The sequence below is a fragment of the Chiloscyllium plagiosum genome, unplaced genomic scaffold (assembly GCF_037043375.1).
Source record: "Chiloscyllium plagiosum isolate Xiang-an unplaced genomic scaffold, Cpla_swu_hap1 HiC_scaffold_5, whole genome shotgun sequence".
In the NCBI taxonomy this organism is placed as follows: domain Eukaryota; kingdom Metazoa; phylum Chordata; class Chondrichthyes; order Orectolobiformes; family Hemiscylliidae; genus Chiloscyllium; species Chiloscyllium plagiosum.
The window spans coordinates 9,977,923-10,004,672 of record NW_028270143.1 but is presented as its reverse complement, the minus strand read 5'-3'; the positions used below and the strand labels follow the sequence as shown (position 1 = coordinate 10,004,672).

At 41.6% G+C, this 26,750-nt stretch overlaps 1 long non-coding RNA gene across 1 annotated transcript in view; it reads right to left on the bottom strand.

Annotated features, from left to right (window-relative positions):
• Window positions 1–26,750, bottom strand: part of LOC148149870 (uncharacterized) — a 97,297-nt gene that overhangs the window by 56,517 nt on the left and 14,030 nt on the right. Inside the window, exon 3 of the long non-coding RNA XR_015757074.1 lies at window positions 6,114–6,236. This is a non-coding gene — a long non-coding RNA (uncharacterized LOC148149870). The remainder of the gene's footprint in view (window positions 1–6,113; window positions 6,237–26,750) is intronic.

Below are 26,750 nucleotides of genomic sequence, written 5' to 3'. Positions count from 1 at the left end.
TGAGCAGCCAGAGAAAGTTTGGGAGGCTGGTACAATTACAACATTTAAAAGGCATCTGGATGAGTACATGAATAATAAGAGATAAGAGTGATATGGGTCAATTGCTGGCAAATGGGACTAGATTAATTTAGGATATCTGGTCGGCATGGACAAGTTGGACTGAAGGATCTGTTTCCATTCTGACTAAGACTGGAGGACATTATAGGAGTGAGTTGGTGATGGATAGCATACGATATTGAGATAGGTGATGTGTGAGATCCTCGACAATGCAAGCTTTTCCTACATCTTGTTCAGGCATGAGATCATTTTCCCACTCGGACAAACAAAAAGAAGAAAAATAGTGAGGGGTTAAAAGGGATAAGAGAGCACAGCAGAAGGATTTTTTTTAAATGACAACTTTAAGCAGACACACAGATCAGAACACAACATGAATGCAGACAAACAAGTAAGAGGATGGACATTTTGCTGACTGTCTATACGCAGTATGGTAGATTATGTTCTGAAGAAACTGACAAGCTGGATTCAGCAGCCATTTCTTATTATTGTGCAAATTCTAATTTGTTTTTAATCACCTATCATAGGTAGTTTCTTGGCTAGGTTATTGTTTCATGCTTTCCTTTATCAATTGCTCCATTGAGATCCATTAATAGAAAGAAAAAACTTATATTGATAAAATATCAACCATGTTGTCTGACTGTTCCAAACATTTCACAGCCAATGAATTACTTTGAAGTGGATTCGCTGTTATTGTACAGATAAATGGCAACCAAAGCATTTCAAAGCAAGACAAAAAAATAAAGCAATGAGATAAATTACCCAATAATCAGCTAAATAAAATTGGTTCTCATCCACTTTGTTTGGGCATGGGGGTCACAACTTACAATCCTCACCCATTCTATCCTGTTGTCATAGGCAACATGCAAATTTCTTACTGTCTTCCTACTTAATTAATTGTGGCAACCGCTCAGTGTGATCTGCATCGCTTGATAGCACATGTTTCAGCTAATTTACAAATCTTAAAGGCAGTCTGTCCCCTTAAAGGAAGACTGTACTGACTGAAAGAATGCTGCTGCTATCTGTCAGTACTGCAATAGCTAATGGTTGGAGAGAAATGTAACACCAGGGAAGAGAAAGGAGGCCTAGCTTCATATACAAGGTACTGGCAACTTTCATCATAGAGTCATTGGTAGGAAGATGGAAGCCATGGGAGGCGAGGAAGCCATCAGAGAATGTGTTCCAAAGGGAATAAGAGCAGGTAGAAAGGAAAGCAAAGTAGCATGAATGCTGGAGATCAGAAATAAAAACAGAAAGTGCTGGAGAAACACAGCAGTTCTGGCAGTATAGAGTCATACAGCACGGAAACAAACCCTTCGGCCCAACCAGTCCATGCTGACCATAATCCCAAATTAAACTAGTCCCACCGGCCTGCACTTGGTCCATCTCCCTCCAAATATTTCTTATTCATGTACTTAACTAAATATCTCTGAAAGGTTGCAACTGTACCCACAGCCACCACTTCCTCTGGAAGTTCATTCCACTCACGAACTACTCTCTGTGAAAACAATGACTCTCATGTCTTTTTCAAATCTTTCTCCTCTCACCTTAATAATATACCCCTTAGTCTTGAAATCCCCCACCACAGAAAAGACACCTGCCATTCAACTTATCTATACCCCTCATGATTTTGTAAGGTCACCTCTCAACTTCCTACGCTCCAGTTAAAAAGGTCCGAGCCTATCCGGCCTCATAATTCGAACCCTGCATTCCCAGCAACATCTGGGTAAATCTCTTCTGAATCCTCTTCAGCTTAATAATATCTTCCTATAATACCTGTGGAGAGGGAAACAGAGTTAACATTTCAAGTCTAATCTGACTCTTCTTTGGAATTCAACGTAAAAGAGCAGAGTCAGAGTGCGTTCAGTGGCCTCATGTGGGGTATCAGTGAATGCAGCTTTATATCACATGCCCTATCCTCCACACACAAACCTTTCAGGCTGCTTTGTGCACCACACCTCCCCACGCTTCTTCCACATGTCAGGACCACATATCAGGGATTGCTTTATTGCTGTCTTGCTTATTTTCTGGTGTCTGTCATCATGTTAATTTTCAAGTTTATATATATACATATTTATCATGGATATGGGCATCACTGGCAAAACAAAGCTTACTGCACTTAATTATCTTTGACAATGGATAGTGAGCTAAAATGGGGTCACAATGGGAAATACCTTACAAGGCACAGGCTTTGCTTGTACATTATACAACATTGTCAAGTTTTGTTGTTATTGTGGACTTCATCTTGTGTCACACCATTCATTGAATGCTGAAATACCGTGGCTGCATTTGATGATTTGACTCAAAAGCATTTGCCCACAGTCTTGATCAGAATAGAAGGTAAATAAAGGGGAAACTAATGGTTCCACACACTTGAAATCTAATAATTTCACCTGTCTGAAGTGGCACTGAGGCATTAACATTCATTACAGTTCATAAAAAGTGCTGTAATTCCATGATTTCTTTTGTCTTGGAGTCATAGAGATGTATAGCACAGAAACAGACCCTTCAGTCCAACTCGTCCATGCCGACCTGATATCCTAAACTAATCTAGTCCCATTTGCCAGCACTTGACCCATATCTCTCTAAACCCTCTATTCATATACACATCCAGCTGCCTTTTAAATGTTGTAATTGTACCAGCCTCCACCACTTCCTCTGGCAGCTCATTCCATACACGCACCACCCTCTGCGTGAAAAAGTTGCCCCTTAGGTTCCATTTAAATATTTTCCCTCTCACCTTGAACCGATCCCCTCTAGTTTTGGACTCCCCCACACTGGATATTTACCCTATCTGTGCCCCTCATGATTTTGTAAACCTCTAAAAGGTCACCCCTCAGCCTCCAACATTCCAGAGAAAATAGCCCCAGTCTATTCAGACTCTCCCTATAGCTCAAACCCTCCAACCCTGGCAACCATAAAAGATTTTCAGATCTCTTGGACTTCAGCTATGACAGGAAGGAAAGTAGAGTTGAAAGGAGAACAAAGAAAACAGAGAATTATTTAAATGTTGAGAAAGTTGCAGAAAGCTACCAAACAAAGGGACTTGGGGAAACTTGTGCATGAAACATAGAAAATTGTCATACAGATGGAGCAGGTAGTCAGGAAGGGTGATGGAATATTGACCCTTATTTCAAGGGGGTTGGCATATCAGAGTAGGGAAGTCTTGCTACAACTGTACAAGGTAATGGCGAGGTTACATCTGGAGTACAATCTTAATCATATTATTTAAGGAAAGATATTGTTTCATTGGAGATAGTTCATAGAAGGTTCACTAGGAGGATCTCTGGAATTGAGGGATTGTCTTATGAGCAAAGGCTAAACATATTGGGAGTCTACTCACTGGAGTTTTGAAGACCTGGAAATGAAATTCTTAAGGGGTTTGACAAGGTAAATGCTGAGAGATGCTTCCTCTTGATGGGAGAGTGTAGGACCCGAGGGCAAAGTCTCAGAATAAAGGGACACCAATTTAAGACAGGGATGAGGAAGAATTTCTTCTCTCAGAGGCGTGAGTGTCTTTGGAACTCCTTGGCACAGAGAGCTGTTGCATATATTTAAGGCTTGAGATAGATTCTTGGTCAGTAAGGGAATCAAGCATTATGGGGAAAGACAGGAAAGTGTATGAAAGAAATATTGGATCAGCCATAATCCTATTGATGAGTGGAGCTGGCTCAAGGGGCTGAATGGCCTACTTTTGTTCCTATTCCTTATGGTCTTTTTATGTTCATATAATCAAAGGTCTAAATAATCTACTTTTGGTCTGAAAGCCCGGTTCTTATGAAAACTGGACAGCTCATTTTGAGAACCTTTACATTTGCCAGCATAGACAAATGGAGTCTTGGTTTATTACCTCATCTCAAACACAGGTATTTTTAACACAGCAGCAGACATTATTCCACCCAAGTATTAGCTCAAACTTGTGCCCAAATTCCAGATTAGAATCTGAATCTATAACTCCCTCCCTTAAATAAGAAAGTTGAAATTAGATTAGATTACTTTACAGTGTGGAAACAGGCCCTTCAGCCCAACAAGTCCACACCGACCCGCCGAAGCACAACCCACCCATATCCCTACATTTGCCCCTTACCTAACACTACGGACAATTTAGCATGGCCAATTCACCTGACCTGCACATCTTTGGACTGTGGGAGGAAACCGGAGCACCCAGAGGAAACCCACGCAGACACGGGGAGAACGTGCAAACTCCACACAGTCAGTCGCCTGAGGCGGGGAATTGAACCCGGGTCTCTGGCGCTGTGAGGCAGCAGTGCTAACCACTGTGCCACCGTGCCGCATCTTTGATGCATATTTAGGAGTCTTATGGTCACCAATTACCAGATAGCATTCACTAAATATGGCATTCAGTGTAGTATTGTTAATCCTTCTCTATGGGCATATAAACCAACGTCACAAATTTCAACTGTAACTGGTTTTCCTAAAACCATCACTGATGACATAAATCACAGACTACAACATAAATAGTCATTCCATCCAAGAAATCCCAGCTAATATATTAAACAATGGAAGTCTCAAAGAAATCTTTGCATTCTAAAACTCAATTTTTGTCATATCCATGACTTGAAAATACAAACATGTTGGATAGTTACTTTGTCCGATGTGACCTACAAGTCAATTGCATTAATTCTGCATTAATCAGAAAGGCCAAGCCTCTGAATAAACATTAAATAGAACAGCTGCCTGTCATGTATTTTTTACTTCTTACAATATCTTAAAACTGAGAACCATCTGTTTGTAGTTACAGAAAAATCTTACCGTATTACTTAAAATGCGTTCACATGCATACATAGAATGTATTCTGAAAGTTAGCATGTTATGTTTTAAGCATGCTGAAGTTTGCATTGCATTCTTCCTAATTTTAATATAACATTTTGACTCTTAGTTGTATTTTTTTTTCCCCTTGGAATCAAGAAAATAATCCAGCAAGGCTCTCATAATATTCTTCATTCAACACTCTTGTTCTTTCATAGTGCGCACCATGGACCATGGTCCCTTCTGATTGAATTCCACTCCTAATTGTCCTCAATTCTGTCTTATACAATATTGGTTTATTGTTTAGATTTTCAGTGCACTGCTCGTGGCTTTCCATTCCCCACTATAATTTACTCCATGTGCAATGTTCATGCTTTGCAATGGTTTAATCCTATTATATGTTAACGCTGTTTGAGTTCAAGCTTTGCCGTTCATATTTATCATTGTTGCTGACTTATCTTGAACTATTCCAGTGTTGAAATCCACAGTGCGCTCATAAGTGTTAGACAGTATAGGGCTGGGTGATTCAGAACACATTGCCATTTGGAAACATTTTGAGACTAATACTATAATTACTCAATCCATTTCGTCCTCAGTTTCCACCTGCAACCTATTGATCACCCTTTTTTAAAATGTTGGGTTTCCTAGCTTTTGAAAGAAATTGTAATTCTAAGTGTCCTGGTTAATCTTTTAACTGTTTGAGGGACAGAATTTTTACATCCTCAAAAGTGACGTCCTCTGATTCTGCTCGGAATGCGCTGTCATATATTATGAACATCTCTATCTGATGCAAAATCTAGGTAGCCTTTCAGAGTTTTTTTCTTAGAAATTAGTTTCAAGGCAATTGTTAAGCCACACTCTAATCATTTTTGAGTGTTTAAATCAGGCCACGTGCCAAAACTCATTACGACCAGACGCCTAGTGAGGTTCTCAAAATTATTAACCTGAATTGACAGCTCCCGGGTGAGCAGAGAGTGAGCTTGCTCCCCTCATTTATTCAGCCACCTTCTCAGTTAGTCCAATGAGCTTAATTTAAAAAGAATTCCTCCCTTATGGATACCTTTCATGCAGATCAATAAATTTGTGTTTATTTAACAGAGCCAAATTAGCCAGATTTTCTTGAGTTAGCAAGGAGCAAGTTCATTAGTTACTAAAAATAAAAATAAATAATTATGCATACACATACACAGATTAGGAATGAGAATTAAGTCCATAAAATGATTAAAAGATCACTCGTTCTGGGTAGTTCATGAAGAATAGATAGTGGCAAATTGGTTCAGAATTCTTACCTTTGCAGTTAGTTGAAATTCCTTTGTCCTATTTCCAGTTATGGTGGCTGGCTAGCAGCACTCAAAACAAGAGACTTCTTCTTGTCCTATTTCCTTCTGACTGGCTTGTTGGCTAGTTGACCTCTAATATCCAAAAGAGAGAAAATACCTTTACCTGCAATGCTGGGGTGACTAGCTGGTGACACTTTTACTGTGACCATCACAGCATATTAGCACTCAAATACAGGTGAGTAAACATGAGCACACCTTCTTCTACCAGCATGACCTCTTCCACCAACATGCACAGACCAGGTTTGCAGTTGGTTTTTCTTAAGGTTTTTAGTATATTCCAAATGGCAAGACAAAAAGAAAATGTCTACACGAGGTGGCTTTCTGCTACAAGGTGGGAAATAGCCAACTTCATCATTATGTGTTTTTGTTACATGTCTGTCTCTCTCTATTCTGAAGGTTCTTTGACTCTCTACTAGTGTGACATTCCATGGCTCCCCACATAGGACTTTGCCAGCATAGGAAAGCAGGACAGGAATAATACACTTGGGCAGCCAGCTCAAAAGTTGGATTAGGACCATATTGATCTGATGGAGAGTTGGAGATCGAGCTTTTAAAAACTCCCATTAAAAAATCCCCCTTTGTGGGTTTTCTAAACTTTTCACAGCAAATGCACTATTTGGAACATTTGGGTCCCTTTTTCAATTATCTTCCCCCCAGCAAAAGGGTGGGATCTGTTAATAACCTCAACAGACTTTCACTGGTTCTCATCTGGTGTAAGTTCCACTGGGGACTATGGAGGACCTAAAGTTCTGAATTCTCATAAAAGCTCATAAATCATTGAACATTCCTTCTTGACATGAGAATATTAGTGGATGGTCCACCAACTGCCTTGCCTTACCAGAATTTAAAAAGCCAGTTCAAGTGGAAAGAGTATTTAAGCTAACTGGAGATTCTAGACTCCATTCTATCCCTAACTGGAAATGGAGACTTCAGCTTTCTTCAACCCAAGGTACTCTGGAGCCTTTATAACTAACTCAGAGTAATACTTAACTTACATCTTTACTCTTAAGTAATATACCCAACATTAGGAGTAAGGGACAGGAAATTAAATGACTTTGTCAGTATTGTTTAGAGAACATGGAGTAAATGCATTCAGATTGATGTAATCAAAAGCAGGTTTTAGGTTAGCTACCATTAATTTCTAATGCATATTTAGAAGAGAGAAACACAAATAGCAATGTTTCTATATTTTTCAATATGGATGAGAGTTTAACTGATTCTAGGCAAGAAAATCAACTCCTAATTAATTGATTACTTCCAATACTCACGTTGAAAATAGGATCAGTTGCAGACTTGTGAGGGCTGTTAACCTTCAGCATAATTGCATCTGCTAAAGACTGATGTTTCTTTTATTCTCCATATAGAAAGATTGTGAAATCTAAATTATTTAAGGCAAAAAGGAGCAGTACAGAGTTTCTTTTAACGGACAGTAGTGTTGACTGGATTGCAATGTTAAAATCACATAGTTAGGTTATAAAGATTTAATGCAACCAGGCTATCCAATAGTCTTGAAGTACTATCTGAGGAGACCTATGAGCAGAGATATTGCATCTTTAAAATTGACATTAATATAAACAAATACTCTGATGCATGAAAGTTATGCCCAAACCATAGGCCATAGTCAGCTAATGCTTGCACGAACTATTTATAACTCCTGACATTTGTTACATATTATAAATGATGTAATTATACATCCTTTTTACAAAGACATCAACAGATGTTAGTAATTGTGCAGATCCTGCATCTCTGAGTAAATCGCAATACAGTTTTCTGGCAGGGTTCTCAAACCACTTCGAATTAATTCAAGATGAGACCTAATATGCATAATAAACTCTTAGAAATATAAAGGTGTAAGGGATATTTTAGAACAGATATTCATTGAATATCCATCCTCAGATCTGAAAAATAACACAGAGCATATAGATATTGTCCAGAAAAGTGTGTGATGGGCACAGAACTACTCTCTCAATTCCTCTGCCCCAAAATTTGATCAAGGTCCTGAGAGCTGAATAGTCCCATTTTGTGTAATCAGGTTCCTGTTAAGCTTGATCGCTGAATTATTCTAAATTAAAGACATATGCCTGGGACTGATTCTCTGTCTATTATTTCAAACTATTACAAGTATAAGATCTGAATAGGAAAGCTATCTATCTCTGCTAACAATCTGAATCTAGCATTTATTTTTAAGAAGTGAGACAAATTAATCTTTAATGTTTAAAAATACTATTCAAGGAAGCAACAATGATCCAAATTAAGATTTTAAAATACATGCAAAAAAGTGAGAATGTGCAAGTAAGTGTCCCTGAAGTACGTCCATTTATACCGCATAATATTAATCACATTGAGGACCTTATCATAATGCTGGTGTCTCACTCTTCATAATAAGACAATGTAAATGATAATCATAAAAAAAAGCCGATACAAAATGGGAAGAAGTCACATTACAGATCAGGAGAACTTTCTTCTTTCTGGTATAGACTATAAGATTTGTACAAATGGCTGCCATCACAGCAATTGATTTTGTCTTAAGAGACTTAGATTCAGTAGAACTAGATATACTTTCTATTATGAACTGGAAGGAAGGTTGTAAAGATAATCTTAGAACATGATGGGGGTGATTTTCCATGTGGGTTCTCCCATTACAGTGGACAATCAGGAGAACCCTCATTAAAGTTTACCCCCATGGCTTCAGTGCTTTTGGGGCCATGGGAATCTTAGCTGTGGAATGCAATAAGTCAGCATTGGATATTCTGAAGGGAAACGTTAGACTTACATCCTGGAATTTTCAGTTGATTTTAATTTGGATTTAAAGAGAAAGAAAATACCATTTTATCTTGCTGGAAGAATTAGGATAGAATGTCAAATTGAACATTATTTGTTGAAGAGGAAGCTCAATGAATGGAATCTTTTTTTTTGCTTTACAGATTACTTCCTAAATGTAGCTCTCAAATTTCTGACATTATCTAAAATAATTAATTGGGTTTTCATCCCTGTTCATTTTTAAGTCAATATCTAGGTAAATGCAATGCAATTGGCATTCTTAAATATGAGAACTCTGATCATAAGGATTTATCGCACATTGAGCAATTTACAAACAATACCACATACTAATTTTAAATATATACAAGATACTCATTATTCCATGTAGTAGCTTATAGCTTATCTTATTTAGAGTATTACAAATTAGTACTTACTTTCATATTAAGACCTAAAATGTTTTTGGCAGTTTAAAATAAGAGCATCTGTTGGTTACATAACAAAACCACTGTAACAATGATTTTTTTTAATCTTTTCTACTTGTAACCAAATTTGTAAAATTGTTTTGCAATGCAATTGGCAGGGAATTCAAACTGCTGAATATGATAACAGCTTCCTTCAGAGCAATTGATGAACACAGTATTGAAACATGAATCATACTATCCTCATCGAACATGGAGCCTGATATAAGTACAAGAGACGAAGCACATGATGTCCTCAGTCAAAACTGAAGTGGACACTAAATGCCCTCTTCCTGACATCTTCACCATGATAGATGCCAGTGTCTAACCAGTTTGGTCCTTTGTGACATTAGGAAGTAGCTGAATACACTATATAGGGAACATTATGAATCCTTTGTTCTTATTCATTCATAGGATGTGGGCACCACTGGCTAAGTAAGCATTTATTGCCAATCCCTAAGTTCAGAGTTAAGAGCCAACGTCTTGGGGCAGGATTCAGATGGAGACTAGATGAGGATGCCAGTTTCGTTTGCTAAGCAACATTAGTCACCAGATGAGTTTTTCGACAATCAACAACAGTTTCATTCTCATCACTGAACTCTTAATTCCAGACTATTGTTTTGTAAATTGAATCTAAATTCAACCATCTGCCACAGCAGGATTCAAACCCGGGTCCCCAGAACATTTCCTGAGTCTCTGGATTGATGGTCTCATGATAATACCTCGAGGCTGTCACCTCCTCTTTACAGCACTCTAGCTACTTCTGAATAATAGTGCACCTTACTAAGTTGCTTCCTGGCCAATGCATGACCCTAACAGTCTGTGAGATTGTCTACTTATCATTCAGGATTAATTAAGCCCAGGTACTTACTGCTCTCTGGACTGCTCTCATGCTGATGTAAAGCATGAAAGATGTCATCAATGGCGCCTCAAGCAATGTCAACAACCACCTATTCACTGATGCTCAGTTTGAATTACACTGCTGCTAAAGATACTCAATTACAAACTCATCATAGTGCTCATCCATATATGTGGCCACAAGAACAGAATGCCAGACGAAAAGCTACGTGCGGTTGTCCTTAGCATAAAGAGAAAATTCAACATGGCACCACAAAGACTCTCCAATGAGGAATTGTACCTGAAAGAATGGAGAACATTGGTGTTGGTTGGATGTTTGTCATTGCAACCTACAGAAACTTCAGGTCAACCATTTTAAACCATTAAGAACCTTCAGTCCATTATGAGATAAGCGGGGGGACCATTCATGGGTGATTCCATACTGTTCAGCTACCTTCACAAAGTGTAATAATATGCAGAATCGATAAACTGTGGAGCTGGAAAAAGCATAGCAGGTCAAGCAGCATCAGAGAAGCAGGGGAGTCAATGTTTCCGGTTCATCAGGACTAATAATAAGCAGCCCATTCCAGTCTAAAACTGGTACAACATCATGGCTTGGACAGCCAAATGGGAGGTAACATTTGTCCAGCATAAATAACCAGGAATGATTATCTTAATCAAGAGGAAGCATGGCTATCCCTTCGATCTTCAATGACATTCCCATCAATGAATTCCTCCTGAGCAAACATCTTAGTGATCACCTTTGGTCAGAAGCTGGTTACATCAGCTTTAACAATTCTGTAGTTGCACGAAGAAACTAGCAGGTAATCACTTCACAACCCTTCAAAGTACACGCATAAGTACAGCCACTTAAGAAACCTTACACCATCCAGGACATATCTGTCTCTGGATTGGTGCTTCTGCCATCAAGCTTAATATCCAACATTCCATGACCAGCACATCATTGCTGTGCCGTATAAGACCTACAGGATGTGCTGCTGCAACCAAAAATATCTCCTTCCATTGTGACTCCTACCATCATAAACATTAAAGAAGCACCAATCCTTTCATCTCCAAGTTCTTGACTTGGAAATGTATTGCTATTACTTCATCACTGCTAGCTTAAGAATAAAGACACTTTGTGGAGGCAAATACAGATATTTCATACAAATCCCTGTCATATCCTCAAGACTTTCCAAGACAGGTAATTTTACAATAGTTCAAAGTTTGGGAGAAGATTTGTAGCTCGGGTGCTCGTTGTTGTGGACCTGTTCGCCGAGCTGGGAATTTGTGTTGCAGACGTTTCGTCCCCTGTCTAGGTGACATCCTCAGTGCTTGGGACCCTCCTGTGAAGTGCTTCTGTGATGTTTCCTCCACCATTTATAGTGGTTTGCCTCTGCCGCTTCCGGTTGTCAGTTCCAGCTGTCCACTGCAGTGGCCGGTATATTGGGTCCAGGTCGATGTGCTTATTGATTGAATCTGTGGATGAGTGCCATGCCTCTAGGAATTCCCTGGCTGTTCTCTGTTTGGCTTGTCCTATAATAGTAGTGTTGTCCCAGTCGAATTCATGTTGCTTGTCATCTGAGTGTGTGGCTACTAAGGATAGCTGGTCGTGTCGTTTCGTGGCTAGTTGGTGTTCATGAATGCAGATCGTTAGCTGTCTTCCTGTTTGTCCTATGTAGTGTTTTGTACAGTCCTTGCATGGGATTTTGTACACGACATTGGTTTTGCTCATGCTTGGTATCGGGCCCTTCGTCCTGGTGAGTTGTTGTCTGAGAGTGTGCTGTTATGAGTCCTGGTGGTCGCAGTAGTCTGGCTGTCAGTTCAGAAATGTTTTTGATGTATTGTAGTGTGGCTAGTCCTTTGGATTGTGGCATGTCCTCATTCCATTGTCTTTCCCTTAGGCATCTGTTGACGAAATTGCGGGGGTATCCGTTTTTGGCGAATACGTTATATAGATGTTGAATTAGATTAGATTACTTACAGTGTGGAAACAGGCCCTTCGGCCCAACAAGTCCACACCGACCCGCCGAAGCGCAACCCACCCATACCCCTACATTTACCCCTTACCTAACACTACGGGCAATTTAGCATGGCCAATTCACCTGACCTGCACATACTTGGACTGTGGGAGGAAACCGGAGCACCCGGAGGAAACCCACGCAGACACGGGGAGAACGTGCAAACTCCACACAGTCAGTCGCCTGAGGCGGGAATTGAACCCGGGTCTCTGGTGCTGTTGAATTTGGTTGTTGAATGTGGTGTGTTGTCAGGCACAGGTCCAGTAGTTTGAGTATGCAGTCTTTGTTGATAGGTTCCCGGTCTTGTTGTCTGTTCTGTATGTCCAGCAGGTTGGCTATTGTTTCTCTGGCTAGGGTTTTGTTGATAGAGGTGAGCAATGCCGTTACATCGAATGAGATCATAGTTTCTTCCTTGTCTATGTGTATATTTCTGATGATGTCCAAGAATTCCTGTGTTGATTGTATAGAGTGTCTCGATCCACTGATCAGGTGTTTCAGTTTCTGCTGTAGTTCTTTAGCCAGTTTGTGTGATGGTGTCCCTGGTAGTGATACTATGGGTCTGAGTGGGATGTCTGGTTTGTGCACTTTAGGTAGTCCATAGAATCTGGGGGTGTTGTTGCTTTCAGGTTTCATTCTTTGTCGGTCCGACCTGGTTATCTGTCCGTTTTTTTGTAGGTTCCTCAGTGTGTTGTTTATCCTATTGGTGAGCTGTGGGGTGGGGTCAAACTCCCTCTTTTGGTAGGTGTTGGTATCTGCAAGTAGTTGTTGAGCTTTTTGGATGTACTCTGCTTTGTCCAGGATGACCGTCATTCTGCCTTTGTCTGCTGGTAGTATGATTATGTTCTTATCCACGAAACGACACGACCAGCTATCCTTAGTAGCCACACACTCAGATGACAAGCAACATGAGTTCGACTGGGACAACACTACTATTATAGGACAAGCCAAACAGAGAACAACCAGGGAATTCCTAGAGGCATGGCACTCATCCACAGATTCAATCAACAAACACATCGACCTGGACCCAATATACCGGCCACTGCAGCGGACAGCTGGAACTGACAACCGGAAGCGGCAGATACAAATTACTGTAAATGGTGGAGGAAACATCACAGAAGCGCTTCACAGGAGGCTCCCAAGCACTGAGGATGTCACCTAGACAGGAGACGAAAATGTCTGCAACACAAATTCCCTGCTTGGCGAACAGAACCACAACCTTTTATAATAGTTTATTATTCTGGCTTCCATTCACTTAATATGACTAGGCATCAGTGAAACATATGTTTCATGACTTTTTTTTGCTCAGGCTCTGAAATTTCCTATCACCACATCTGCATTAGTGAATATTTTGTATATTATAGGGATCAAGGGGCTCAGTTGCTGCTTGTTAAGGTGCTAAACTGTGATAATTGTGTGTCAGCTTTGATTTGTTCTATACTGCTTGCAGACAGCTGAGAACACAGGGATATGGAAAGAAAATGTAAGTGTTCCCTTATGTTCATTTAGTCTTTTCATTGTATGATGCACAGCTCTGTCAAAGGCCCTAATGGATGATGCCCAGATGTTCAACCCCATTATCAAAGAATAACCCTCATTGTTTCTAGTATTTCTTTTGATGCCTTGTTTTGGAATTTTCACATTAACACGTTTATCTTGTGTCTTTACCTCTAATCTTTTAAATACTCTTCTAAATATAGTCACCTTTATCAATCGTTGCTTTATTATCTCAGCTTTCACATAATTGATATAATTTGATGTAATTGTGTTGCTGACTTACTCAATTTTGAATTTTTCATTGCAGCCAATGTGAAACAGATCAACTTGAAAGATTCCTCAATTTCTCTCTATGTTATTAAATGTGCATGATGTGTAGAAACTATAGTAATCAAAATGTTGCATCAGCTTTGTTTGTATAAAATCAAACTTGCTACAATACTAACAAACCTCATGAGAGTAATCACCATCATTTTACTGTTAAATAATTCACAGGAGGGTCACTATATTTTTATACCTTTCAAGTTTATTTTTCTTTATTTCCAGAAAGAAATTCGTTCAGAGTGATGCAAAATTAGCCTAATGGTCAGCCTTCTAGAGCCCATGGAGCCAATGTTTATTAATGCTCAACTGGACCATGTTGCTTTCAAATTCGTATTCACTGAGTGCATGAGAATCCTGATACAGGTATACAATCCTTTATCCAAAATCCTTGGGGGCCAGTCGTTTTTTCAGATTTTGGAATTTTTTTGGGTTTCAGAATAAATTACATTTTCACAGTGAAATTAAAAACAATCTTACCGAACAGCAGACCCACGTGTGACTATTCCAAGCACTGAGACACAATTGATGTCTGTCAGTGCTGGGCCACGCCGCCACATCACATCTGAGTGACATGGGGCGAGTGAGTGTGGAGTTGGGTCACCTGTTCGTACGCCAAACAACCTTGTTATGCAGAAAAACAAACTTCACGAAAGAAACTTCGGATTTCAGAGTTTTTCGGATTTTGGAATTTTGGATAAAGGATTGTGTACTTGTCCTAGCCACACAAATTGTCGTGTGCCTATAGAGCAACCCAGGACTATTGCAGAGTGGGGAAACTGTCAGGTAGGTGAGTGTATACCATTGCTTTCATACCAGCATTGCCAATGTGGAGCTTAATGCTTCAACAAATGCCTTATCTTAGCTGAACATAGATTCAGCAGCAGGAAGGACCTGAATTTCAGGTTAGTTGCAGATTGGTTTCTACTGATTCTTTGCTGTGATTGCAGATGTTTCTAGTAGTTTCTAAGTTGCGGAAAGTAACTAAAGTCACAGGAAGTAGTGTGGTACATAATGAAGGACTTCCACTTTAAACATTTTGCACATGACAATTCCTCTTAGACATGGGTCATTCCTCTTGACTCACAGCATGGCTGGGAGAATAAGAGAAGCAAACAAAGCAGAACACTCAGCTTGAAAAGAAACAATGTGTCAGCAATCTCTGATTCACTAAGGACATCATCACAAAAAGATAACCCAGCAGCTGGAACTGCAATGTTAGAGCAGGGGAAGGACTGCATGGCTGTCTAGGTGATGATGGTCTTGAAATGTTATGTGCATGGATCCTTTCTGGCTGATACAGGCAATACCCCTCAACAGTTCCCACTGTACCATCCACAGTTGAATAAGGGAGGTGACTGTGGTTCTGAGAGTTGAACAGTTTCATTCCCTCTTGCCAGAAGGAAACAGGTGAAGCGATCAAGTGGCTTCCTAAAGATTGTAGGCTTCTCATTAAAGCAGGGCAGATTGACACCATAGTCACATTGCGAGAGGCTCACGTCAGCTCTGAGATGTACCAGGACCAAAAGTAAGTCTACTTCCTCAATGTCCAGCTTAACAGTAACTACAGGTTAGTGTCTGGTATCATAGCAGCAAGAAAGATACAATAATTCTCCAAGAATCCAGTGTGCAATCTACATTTGAGACACTGCAAGCAACAGAGGGTTGCTGTTACTGGACAACAAGGAATATCTTTGGTGTAGCTCATAACAATAATGCCTGATGTGAGGCAAGCAAGAAGTAGATATGGAACAAAAGCCATTTTATTACAGGAATATGACAAAGCTTGCATTTATAGTGCTTAATCACTACTTAGACTGCTCTGGAAATGCCTGTTGTGTCATATCTCATAGTTAGTATGTAATATACCTTTAAGAAACATGCTCATGATATCATCACTGCCTCACACATAGTGATCTGAGGGTATAAAGATCTCAGAGTCCATATTAACTGAAGCCACTTCAGGCATGACATGCTGACAAGATCTTATTGGTCTTTGGAACTGAATACTGGCCTAAACAATGAAGTGGTTTTTAATCGTATTTGTAGGATAGTCAGCTATAGAAAATGTCCATTGGGTCTTTCAGCGTTTCATTACCCATGTTTAGTTTTAATTATACAAGGCATAACATAAGTATTATTACATCAGGCACAAATACTCTGCCAGAGGCGGAATTGCATATCAGTGCTCAGTAGTACTTAGCCAGAGTGCATGCCAATGTTTCTCATGGTTTGATCATACTGCACAACTCAAGCTGATGAAGGACGTGGCAACAAACTAAGAAGGAAGAGGAGGAGACAATGAGTGCAGCCTATTTGTGGTGGCCTTTCTGACAACCAATTATCTGATCTTTGAGACCAGTAAGTGCAACCCCAATTCCTTCTTGATCAACAGTCCCACACCACTCTTTCCTGTTACTATTTATCTCAGCACCTATTTGTCCACAAGCCATAAATAAACTTGAGCACAAAATAAGCGTTGCAAACCAAATTTAAGAATCAAACCATATCATTTTACATACAATCATCAACAGGTCCCCCATGTACATTGCGTTGTTGCCTGTCTTCTGTGTGTGTTTTTTGCCTGTTTATTTGCTCCCATACATTGCGATGTCAGTGGCTGCAGCATGGTTGGTGCAAGGCAGCTGATTTTTCACATGGAGAAACTGCAAAAGGTCCTACAGGACAACTCAGAGCAACACTGGCCCTCAAGAGGTTCAGCTTCAGATTACAGCACCTCGGTATGGGATGGGGAGGTAGCAGTCTGGGCTGGCCAGCTGTGAGCTAACAGCAACAACTATCTAACTTAACCTCCACTGGAAACAACCTTTCTCGATTTATCTTTAGTTGCTCATCTTTAGTGGTTACTCAGCCTTTCTCAGTGTTTCCCCCAAGCTCCATGTTGCTGCTACTCTCTGAACATGCCTATCACATTCCCTCCATCTCCCTCTCTCCAGCCCTTATTTCCTAATCTCTCTTTCCTTCATTCCCCAGTCTTAACATAGAACATAGAAAAGTACAGCATAGAACAGGCTCTTCGGCCAATGATGTTGTGCCGAGGATTATTCCTAATCTAAAATAAAATAACCTAACCTACACACCCCTCAATTCACTGCTGTCCATGTGCATGTCCAGCAGTCACTTAAATGTCCCCAGTGACTCTGCTTCCCTCCACCACTGGCAACGCATTCCATGCATTCACAACTCTCTGCGTAAAGAACCTTCCTCTGACGTCCCCTCTATACCTTCCTCTTAATATCTTAAAACTATGACCTCTCGTGCCAGTCAATCCTGCCCTGGGGAAAAGCCTCTGGCTATTGACTCTATCCATGCCTCTCATTATCTTGTCATACCTCAATCAGGTCACCCCTCTTTTTCATTCTCTTCATAGAGAAATGTCCGAGCTTAGTCAACCTCTCTTTGCAAGACAAGCCTCCAGTCCAGGCAGCATCCTGGTAAACCTTCTTTGCACCCTCTCCAAAGCCTCTGTATCTTTCCTAGAAAGATACAGAGCAACCAGAACTGGACATAATATTCCAACTGTGGCCTCACCAGGGTTTTGTAGAGCTGCAGCAAAACCTTGCGGTTCTTAAGCTCGATCCCCCTGTTAATGAAAGCCAAAACACCATATGCTTTCTTAACAATCCTATCCACTTGGGTGGCAACTTTGAGGGATCAATGCACTTGAACACTAAGATCCCTCTGTTCCTCCACACTGCCAAGAGTCCTGTTTTTAATCCTATATTCAGCATTCAAGTTCGTCCTTCTAAAATGCATCACTTTGCATTTATCCAGGTTGAACTCCATTTGCCATTTTTCAGCCCAGCTCTGCATCCTGTCTATGTCATGCTGCAGCCTGCAATAGCCCTCGATACTATCAACAGCATCTCCAAACTTTGTGTCATCGGCAACTTTACTAACCCACCCCTCAACCTCCTCATCCAAGTCATTTATAAAAACTACAAAGAGCAGACACCCAAGATCAGAGCCCTGCAGGACACCACTCACCACTGACCTTCAGGCAGAATACTTTTCACCTACAACCACTCTCTGCCTTCTGTCAGCCAACCAATTCTGAATCCAGACAGCCAAATCTCCCTGTATCCCATACCTCCTGATTTTTTGAATGAGCCTACCAGGGGAAATCTTATCAAATGCCTTGCTGAAGTCCATATACACCACATCCACTGCTCGACCTTTGTCAACCTGTCTCGTCACCTCCTCAAAGAGATTTGTAAGGCATGACCTGCCCCTCACAAATCCATGTTGACTGCCTTTAATCACACTATGCTTTTCCAAATAGTTATAAATCCTATCCCTCAGGATTCTTTCCGAACTGCTGACCACAGACGTAAGACTGACTGCTCTGTAATTACCAGGGATTTCCCTGTTCCCCATCTTGAAAAGAGGAACAACATTCGCCTCCCTCCAATCCTCTGGTACGACGCCCATGAAGAGTGAGGAAGCAAAGATCTTTGCTAATTGCTTAGCAACCTCCTTTCTCACTTCCCGGAGCAGCCTAGGATAAATCTAGTCTGGCCCTGGGGACTTATCAATCTTAATGTTTGCCAAAATTTCCAGCACATCAACTTCATCAATCTTGATCTGTTCAAGCCTGTATCCCAGCTCCTCAAAGTTCTCATTCACAACAAGGTCCCTTTCCTTCATGAAAACCGAAGCAAAAAACTCATCTAGGGCTTCCCCTATCTGCTCAGACTCCACGCACAAGTTCCCTATGCTATCACTGACCAGCCCTACCTTCTCCCTGATCATTCTCACGTATGAGGAAAATACTTTTGGGTTCTCCCTAATCCTTTTTGCCAAGTCTTTATCGTGCCCCTTCCTGGCTCTCCTCAGTCCAGCTCTGAGCTCCTTTCTAGTAAGTCTGTAATCCTCTAAAGCTGCGCTAGATCCTTGCTTCCTCCACCCTACATAAACTGCCTTCTTCCTTTTGACAAGAAGCTCCTCTGTTCTCATCATCCAAGTCTTCTTCCATCACTGAGTTCCATATCCAGCTCTCTTTCTCTCTCTTTCCAGCTTCAATTCCATGAGCTCTTACTTTCGCCAAGTACTCATTCCCCAGCTTCCCTTTCTTCCCAAGTCTGTCTCCCTCCCAGTCTTTTCTCTCTCTACCTCTGTCTCCTCCACCCTCCATTTCTGTCTCCCTCTCTCCCCAAGCCTCGAGTCTTAAATCTTCCTCACTCCCAGCCCTCAAGCCATCCATAATTTCACAGCAACGTCTGCCCCTGTCGGATAAACCTTAGACACTCCCTTCCCATATTTTCTCATTGATTCCATCAGTCACTGCTCTCTGTGAGTAGTCAGCACTTGGTAAAGAGCTCCATGGAAAAGGCTCAGAGATGATTGTGTTTAAAGTTGATCTAATTTCTTCTTAGGCAACCTTTCAGGACCAAGAGCGACATTTTTCCACTCTGGTGTCAATCCAATACTGGATCCATGCACCCCCAGCACAGGCAGGGCAAGTGGTGCTTGCTGATCTTGGTGGATAATGCTCACGTTTTCACACTGCTCTCTCTGCCGTGTGCACTTGGCCTCCATTCTGGCCTGTTGGAGAAGCTCCAAATGGTTCACATCTTTGCATAAGATTCTTCTGCAAAATAGTCAGTCTTGGGCTTAGAGATTCCCAACAGCTGTTTGAAAGATTACATTGTTTCAGGGAGACTTTGAGAATGCCCATGAAGCATTTTCTCTAGCCTCTAGGTAACAGTTTGTCATGATGGAGCTCAGAGCCGTCACTTTACTCAGGCAACACTGGTGCTCTCTATCGCCATATGCCAGACTGACAATTTGTGAAGCACTGTAACTGGATTATCTATTGTCCATGTGCATGCACTATGATGGCAAATGTAAGTTCCTAATCTCCTGGGACTTCGAAGGTCAACTGTTGAAATGTAGAGACTCTTGATCCCATTAGATTCCCAATTTCTCCACATTAACGTGGCTTCTGTGGTAGGAGCAACACAGATGGTGCCCTCAGTCTGAAACAACACCAACCAGATCTGCCATAGCAACCATCCAGGCACCAATGTCTGGAAGCTGTGATCTGTGCAGTTTCAGGTCAGTTGTCTACTGCTAAATGCTTCCAAAAGTCCACTCGTCACATAGTACTGAGAGCTCCTTCTCTGTAGTTCAGCCATTCACTGAACAGTTCTTACCCTCTTTGGTCCGGAAGAGTCGGACATCACACAGAGCCGTGGTAATAGGGGACTCCATAGTGAGAGGAACTGACCGGGGTTTTTGTGGCAGCAGACGGGACTTAAGGATGGTGTGTTGCCTTCCTGGTGCCAGGGTTAAAGTCGGCACAAATGATGTCGGAAAGAAGAGGAGGAACATACTACAGCGGGACTTCGGAGAACTAGGAAGAAGGCTAAAAAGCAGGATATCCAGAGTGGTTATCTCCGGTTTGCTTCCAGTTCCTCGGGCTGGTGAGGTCAGAAACAGGGAGATAATGGACTTGAACGTGTGGCTGGGGAACTGGTGCAGGAAGCAAGGATTTAAATTCTTGGATCACTGGGATATGTTTTGTGGTAAGCATAAATTCTACAAGAGAGATGGTCTGCACTTGAATAGGTTAGGAACCAGCATTCCGGCAGGCAGGTTTGCTACTGCAACACAGCTACGTTTAAACTAAGTAGCGGGGGGAGGGGACAAACTGGATGTTTAAGAAGGAAATTGGAGGGAAAGTTAGAACAAGGGAAGTCAAGAAAGACAACTGTATCAATGAGGCAGAAAACTCAGGAAGGGATCATGCTGTAAGGTTGAGTGAAAAAGGAGTTGATGGGTAGGGTGAGGGCAGTAACAAATTAAAAATACCATACATGATTGCACGAAGCATTAGAAATAAGATGGATGAGCTTGAGGCTCTTTTAGAAATTGGCAGATACGATATTGTGGGGATAACTGAGACGTGGCTTCAAGTGGACAGGGCCTGGGAAATGAATATTCAAAGCTACACGTGCTATCGTAAGGACAGACTGACGGACAGAGGGGGTGGGGTGGCCATGTTGGTAAGGGATGATATTCAGTCCCTTGCACGGGGGGACCTAGAATCAGGAGATGTAGAGTCAGTGTGGATAGAGCTGAGAAATACTAAAGGTAAAAAGACCCTCTTGGGAGTTATCTACAGGCCCCTAAACAATAGTCTGGATGTCAGATGTAAGTTAAATCAGGAGCTGAAATTGGCCTGTCGCAAAGATGTTACTACAGTTGCTATGGGGGATTTCAACATGCAGGTAGACTGGGAGAAAGAGACTTTGTGGAATGCCTCAGAGATGGATTCTTAGAACAGCTGGTGCTGGAGCCGACCAGGGAGAAGGCAATTCTGGATCTGGTATTGTGCAACAAACCAGAATTAATCAGGGACCTCAAAGTGAAGGAACCATTGGGAAGTAGTGACCATAATACAATAAGCTTCAATCTGCAATTTGAGAGGGAGAGGGTACAATCGGAAGTGACAATATTTCTGTTGAATAAAGGGAACTATGGAGCTATGAGGGAGGAGCTGGCCAGAGTTCAATGGTGCAATACCTTAGCAGGGAAGACAGTAGAGGAACAATGGCGGATATTTCTGTGTATAATGTAGAAGATGCAGGATCAGTTCATTCCAAAAAGGAAGAAAGATCCTAGGAGGAGGTATGGGTGGCTGTGGCTGACGAGGGAAGTTAAGAAACATATAAAGTTAAAAGAGAAAAAGTATAACGTAGCAAAGATAAGTGGGAAAACGAGGACTGGGAAGCTTTTAAAGCACAACAGAGGATTACTAAGAATGAAATACGCAGAGAAAAAATGAGGTACGAAGGTAAACTGGCCAATAATGTAAAGGAGGATAGTAAAGGTTTTTTTAGGTATGTGAAAGGCAAAAAAATGGTTAAGACTAAAATTGGACCCTTGTAGACAGAAACAGGGGAATATATTACAGGGAACAAAGAAATGGCAGAAGAATTGAATTGGTACTTCAGATCTGTGTTCACTGGGGAAGACACAAGCAATCTCCCTGAGATAACAGGGGCTGAAGGACCTGAACTTAAGGGAATTTCTATTTGCCAGGAATTGGTGTTGGAGAGACTGTTAGGTCTGAAGGTTGACAAGTCCCCGGGGCCTGATGGTCTACATCCCAGGGTACTGAAGGAGGTGGCTCGAGAAATCGTGGATGCGTTGGTGATTATTTTCCAGAGTTCGATAGATTCGGGATCAGTTCCTGCGAATTGGAGGGTGGCTAATATTGTACCACTTTTTAAGAAAGGTGGGAGAGAGAAAACAGGAAATTATAGACCAGTTAGTCTGACATCAGTGGTGGGAAAGATGCTGGAGTCTATTATAAAGGATAAAATAACACACATCTGGATAGTAGTAACAGGATAGGTCAGAGTCAGCATGGATTTATGAAGGGGAAATCATGTTTGACTAATCTTCTGCAATTTTTTGAGGATGTAACTCTGAAGATGGACGAGGGAGATCCAGTAGATGTAGTGTACCTGGACTTTCAGGACGCTTTTGATAAAGTCCCACATTGGACGTTAGTGAGCAAAATTAGGGCGCATGGTATTGGGGGCAAAGTACTAACTTGGATTGAAAGTTGGTTGACTGATAGGAAACAAAGAGTAGTGATAAACAGCTCCATTTCGGAATGGCAGGCAGTGACCAGTGGGGTACTGCAGGGATCAGTACTGGGACCGCAGCTTTTTACAATATATGTTAATGATATTGAAGATGGTATTAGTAATAACATTAGCAAATTTGCTGATGATACTAAGCTGGGTGGCAGGGTGAAATGTGATGAGGATGTTAGGAGATTACAGGGTGACCTGGACAAGTTAGGTGAGTGGTCAGATGCATGGCAGATACAGTTTAATGTGGATAAATGTATAGTTATCCACTTTGGTGGCAAGAACAGGAAGGCCGATTGCTACCTAAATGGAATCAATTTAGATAAAGGGGCAGTACAGAGAGATCTGGGTGTTCTTGTACACCAGTCAATGAAGGTAACCATGCAGGTACAGCAGGTAGTGAAGAATGGTTATAGCATACTGGCCTTCATAACAAGAGGGATTGAGCATAAAAGCAAAGAGATTCTTCTGCAGCTGTACAGGGCCCTGGTGAGACCACACCTGGAGTACTGTGTGCAGTTCTGGTCTCCAAATTTGAGGAAAGACATTCTGGCTATTGAGGGAATGCAGCGTAGGTTCACGAGGTCAATTCCTGGAATGGCGGGATTACCTTACACTGAAAGACTGGAGTGACTGGGCTTGTATACCCTTGAGTTTAGAAGACTGAGAGGGAATCTGATTGAGACATATAAGATTATTAAAGGATTGGACACTCTGGAGGCAGGAAACATGTTTCCGCTGATGGGTGAGTGCCGAACCAGAGGACACAGCTTAAAAATATGGGGTAGACCATTTAGGACAGAGATGAGGAGAAACTTCTTCACCCAGAGAGTGGTGGGTGTGTGGAATGCTCTGCCCCAGAGGGCAGTGGAGGCCCAGTCTCTGGATTCATTTAAGAAAGAGTTGGATAGAGCTCTCAAGGATAGTAGAATCAAGCGTTATGGAGATAAGGCAGGAACAGGATACTGATTAAGGATGATCAGCCATGATCATATTGAATGGTGGTGCAGGCTCGAAGGGCAGAATGGCCTACTCCTGCACCTATTGTCTATTGGCTATTGCCTCTGTTGGCTGCTAAGCACCATATAACATTAATCCACTCAAGACAGCACAATTTCCTATTAATGCTTTGCAATCTGATGTTACTTATTTCAAAAATTATGATTCTTTACAAAACATTCCCCTTCCTCTTTCACTTTCCTTTCTACTTCCCATTTCTCTGAGTCTTTCATCTCCAGCTTTGCCAGTCATAATTAACTGTGGTCTACCTTCCCATTGCTTTCCCCGTGTGTAACCCTCTTCCTGGGTCCTCCATTGGCTGGCATTCCTTTGTGTTTTGTCAGCTGAAGGTTGCTGCAATGGAGTTTGATAATGACCTTGCAACATAACAAATTCTGTAACAAAATTCTGCATTAAATAGTTCATCCGTCTACTTGAATGTTATCAGAAATGATTGGTTGAAGTCATTGTTGAATTTGAGAGACAATTCCTTTTGCAGGGTAAAATAACTTCTGCTAATATGAAAAATTTCAACAACCTGACTGATATATTTTGTATATTTAATGCATTTTTCTTTATCCCTTTATATATAAACAACTGTGTTTGTTGTAAATAATTTTTTATACACAAGTAACTGACAATCTGTATCTTTGGGATGCTTTTTTTTAATGCATTTTTAAGCAAACATGCTTGACTGAAAGCTGACTCTATCGTCTTTGAGCTCTCATTGAGGAGTATGACTTTCTGTTGATCCTTTTCATCACCTCAGGATGAAATGTTTGAAAAATAGTCATAACTTTGCAATATAGTACATTGTTGCAAAATCTGTCTCACATAATGAAGACTGATTGCTTCTGGCCTTGATGTTGGAAAACCCAGAAATATTTGTGGTTTTCTGTCAAGTTTGCAAAGGGGGCCAACACAGCAATTATAGATTTGACCTTTCACCTCTGCATGGGACAAGGATTTAATCTCGCAGGATGAATATCTTTCCTCTCTTGGAAGGCAGCATGGATCCTAAATTAAAGTAGAAGGCTTCAGCACTACAACTGTGGAAGCAAGGCTCCAACAAACATTGACTGTAATTTAGCAATCTTAATAGAGCAGCAAAATACTGATGGCAGATTGAAATCCGAAACAAAAGCAAAAAATGCTGGAAATACTCAGCAAGTCAGGCAACATCTGCAGAGTGAGCAAGAGTTAGCAGGCTGAATTTTATTGGAAATTGGTCAAGTGTCATTTTTGGCAAGTGAGGCCTAGCAAGTTTTCTTGAGATATTGTCCCAAACTCACTTCACTAACAAAGCACCATGGCCCTCTGGAACCTGTCTCATCCTATTCTCCCACTCGGCTGAGAAGCTCACTGTGCTGGGATGTCCTCGGATTCATGGTGCTCACGCCAAATGTAAAGGTCCATCAAACAGTGTTATTCCAGAGCTGCCCTGCACAATGCTTGTGAGTTACCACAATCGCACAGGAGGGAAAATGGTCATCCCATTTCATGGACAGAGACCAAGGAGGATCCTGGTGGATGCTGAAATAACTCCACACAGGCTGGTATCCCAGGGAACTCATATTCTATGGGGGCTACCTGGCTGACCTCATTCCAATCACCTACAGATGGGGTGATACAAGGTGGGGGGGGGCAGCTCCTTTCCCTCATGATTAGCAGAGGAGGCCACAATACCATACCTTGCCAGCCTGCTCTAAGGTTCCCCTTCTCAATAGTCTGGACAAATGCATACTAGTGTAGGAAGAATGACATTCTCTGCTCTGCTAAGTTAATTGTCACCATCTTCTCATGGTCTACCACACTTATTGCTGCGTGCAACATCTTCCTTCATCGTTCTCACCCACCCCCACCTCCCCCTCCTCATTGATGTGCTACTGTCTGAATACTGTCTGAATGAGCAAATCACTGCCACATCTCTCCAACTGGTCCAGGAAGGAATGCCCTGGCTGCTGACATCTGGAGGACTGGCAGAGGCAGGGCACCTGCTCAGGACCTTGAGAGGACTTGCGGTGTCAGCACTCACAAACAGACTTAGGAGCTGCAGACAGCATAGCTGGTGGCACTGGGCAACCTGACACAAAGGGAGTGCAGGAGAACGTCAATGCCATTGGCACCCCATGCTACCTCAGGCAGGAGAGTGTCTGGCTGCCTTCAATGACAGCAGCCTGTGGCAGTTCAAGCTGTGGAGGCTGCATCCCTCTCTCAGTGAGACACAGTCAATGGGTCTAGATCCGCTAGGTACAAACTTCCTCAAAACACCAATGCCAATTGTCTCCACAATGGCAAGCTTCCCCTATCCCATCACAGAGCCCAAGACTACACTGTGACATCCTGGGAGGGCAAGAAAGCAGAAGACCTTCTGAGAGCACACAGAGGTTGCATAGACGACACATTTTGTGAATAGAATCACATGTTTGTAAATGTATGTTTTATTTCATCATCAGCTGGATAACTGCCGGCTTCACTACAAATATGAAGGAGCAGAGCTTGGTGATCCTTCGCTACATGAGGGCTTAACATTCCAAAATGTGAAGTGAATAGCTCCTGCACCATGTGCAAGTGATGGGATCATGGGAGAAGGTGTTTGCTACTTGGCAACAAGAGTGAATCCTTCCTAGATACAAAGTACTGTATGTGTACTGCTAGTACCTTCCGAAAGGCTGCACATAGCTCAAAATTGAAGCCTCCTCCTTTATTGAAACATTTACCCCATCGCTACTCCTAGTGTGATGGCAGCCATTTTCAGCTCCATTGCTCACCTTTGGGGTAGTGCAATTTATTAGCTTGGATTGTGGATTTGCTAGCCAACAGAAAGCAAAAAGTTGAGATAAATGCATCTTCTTCTGATTGCAAGCTGCGATTAGTGGGGTGCCACAGGATTCAGTCCTTGGGCCCCAACTATTTACAATCCATGTTGATGATTTGGATGCGAGGATAGAAAGTATTATAGCCACATCTGCAGACAACACTAAAATATTTGAGAAAGTAAATTGCAATGAAGAAACAAGAAAGTTACAAATGGATATGGACAGGTTCAGTGAATGGCAGACAATGTTT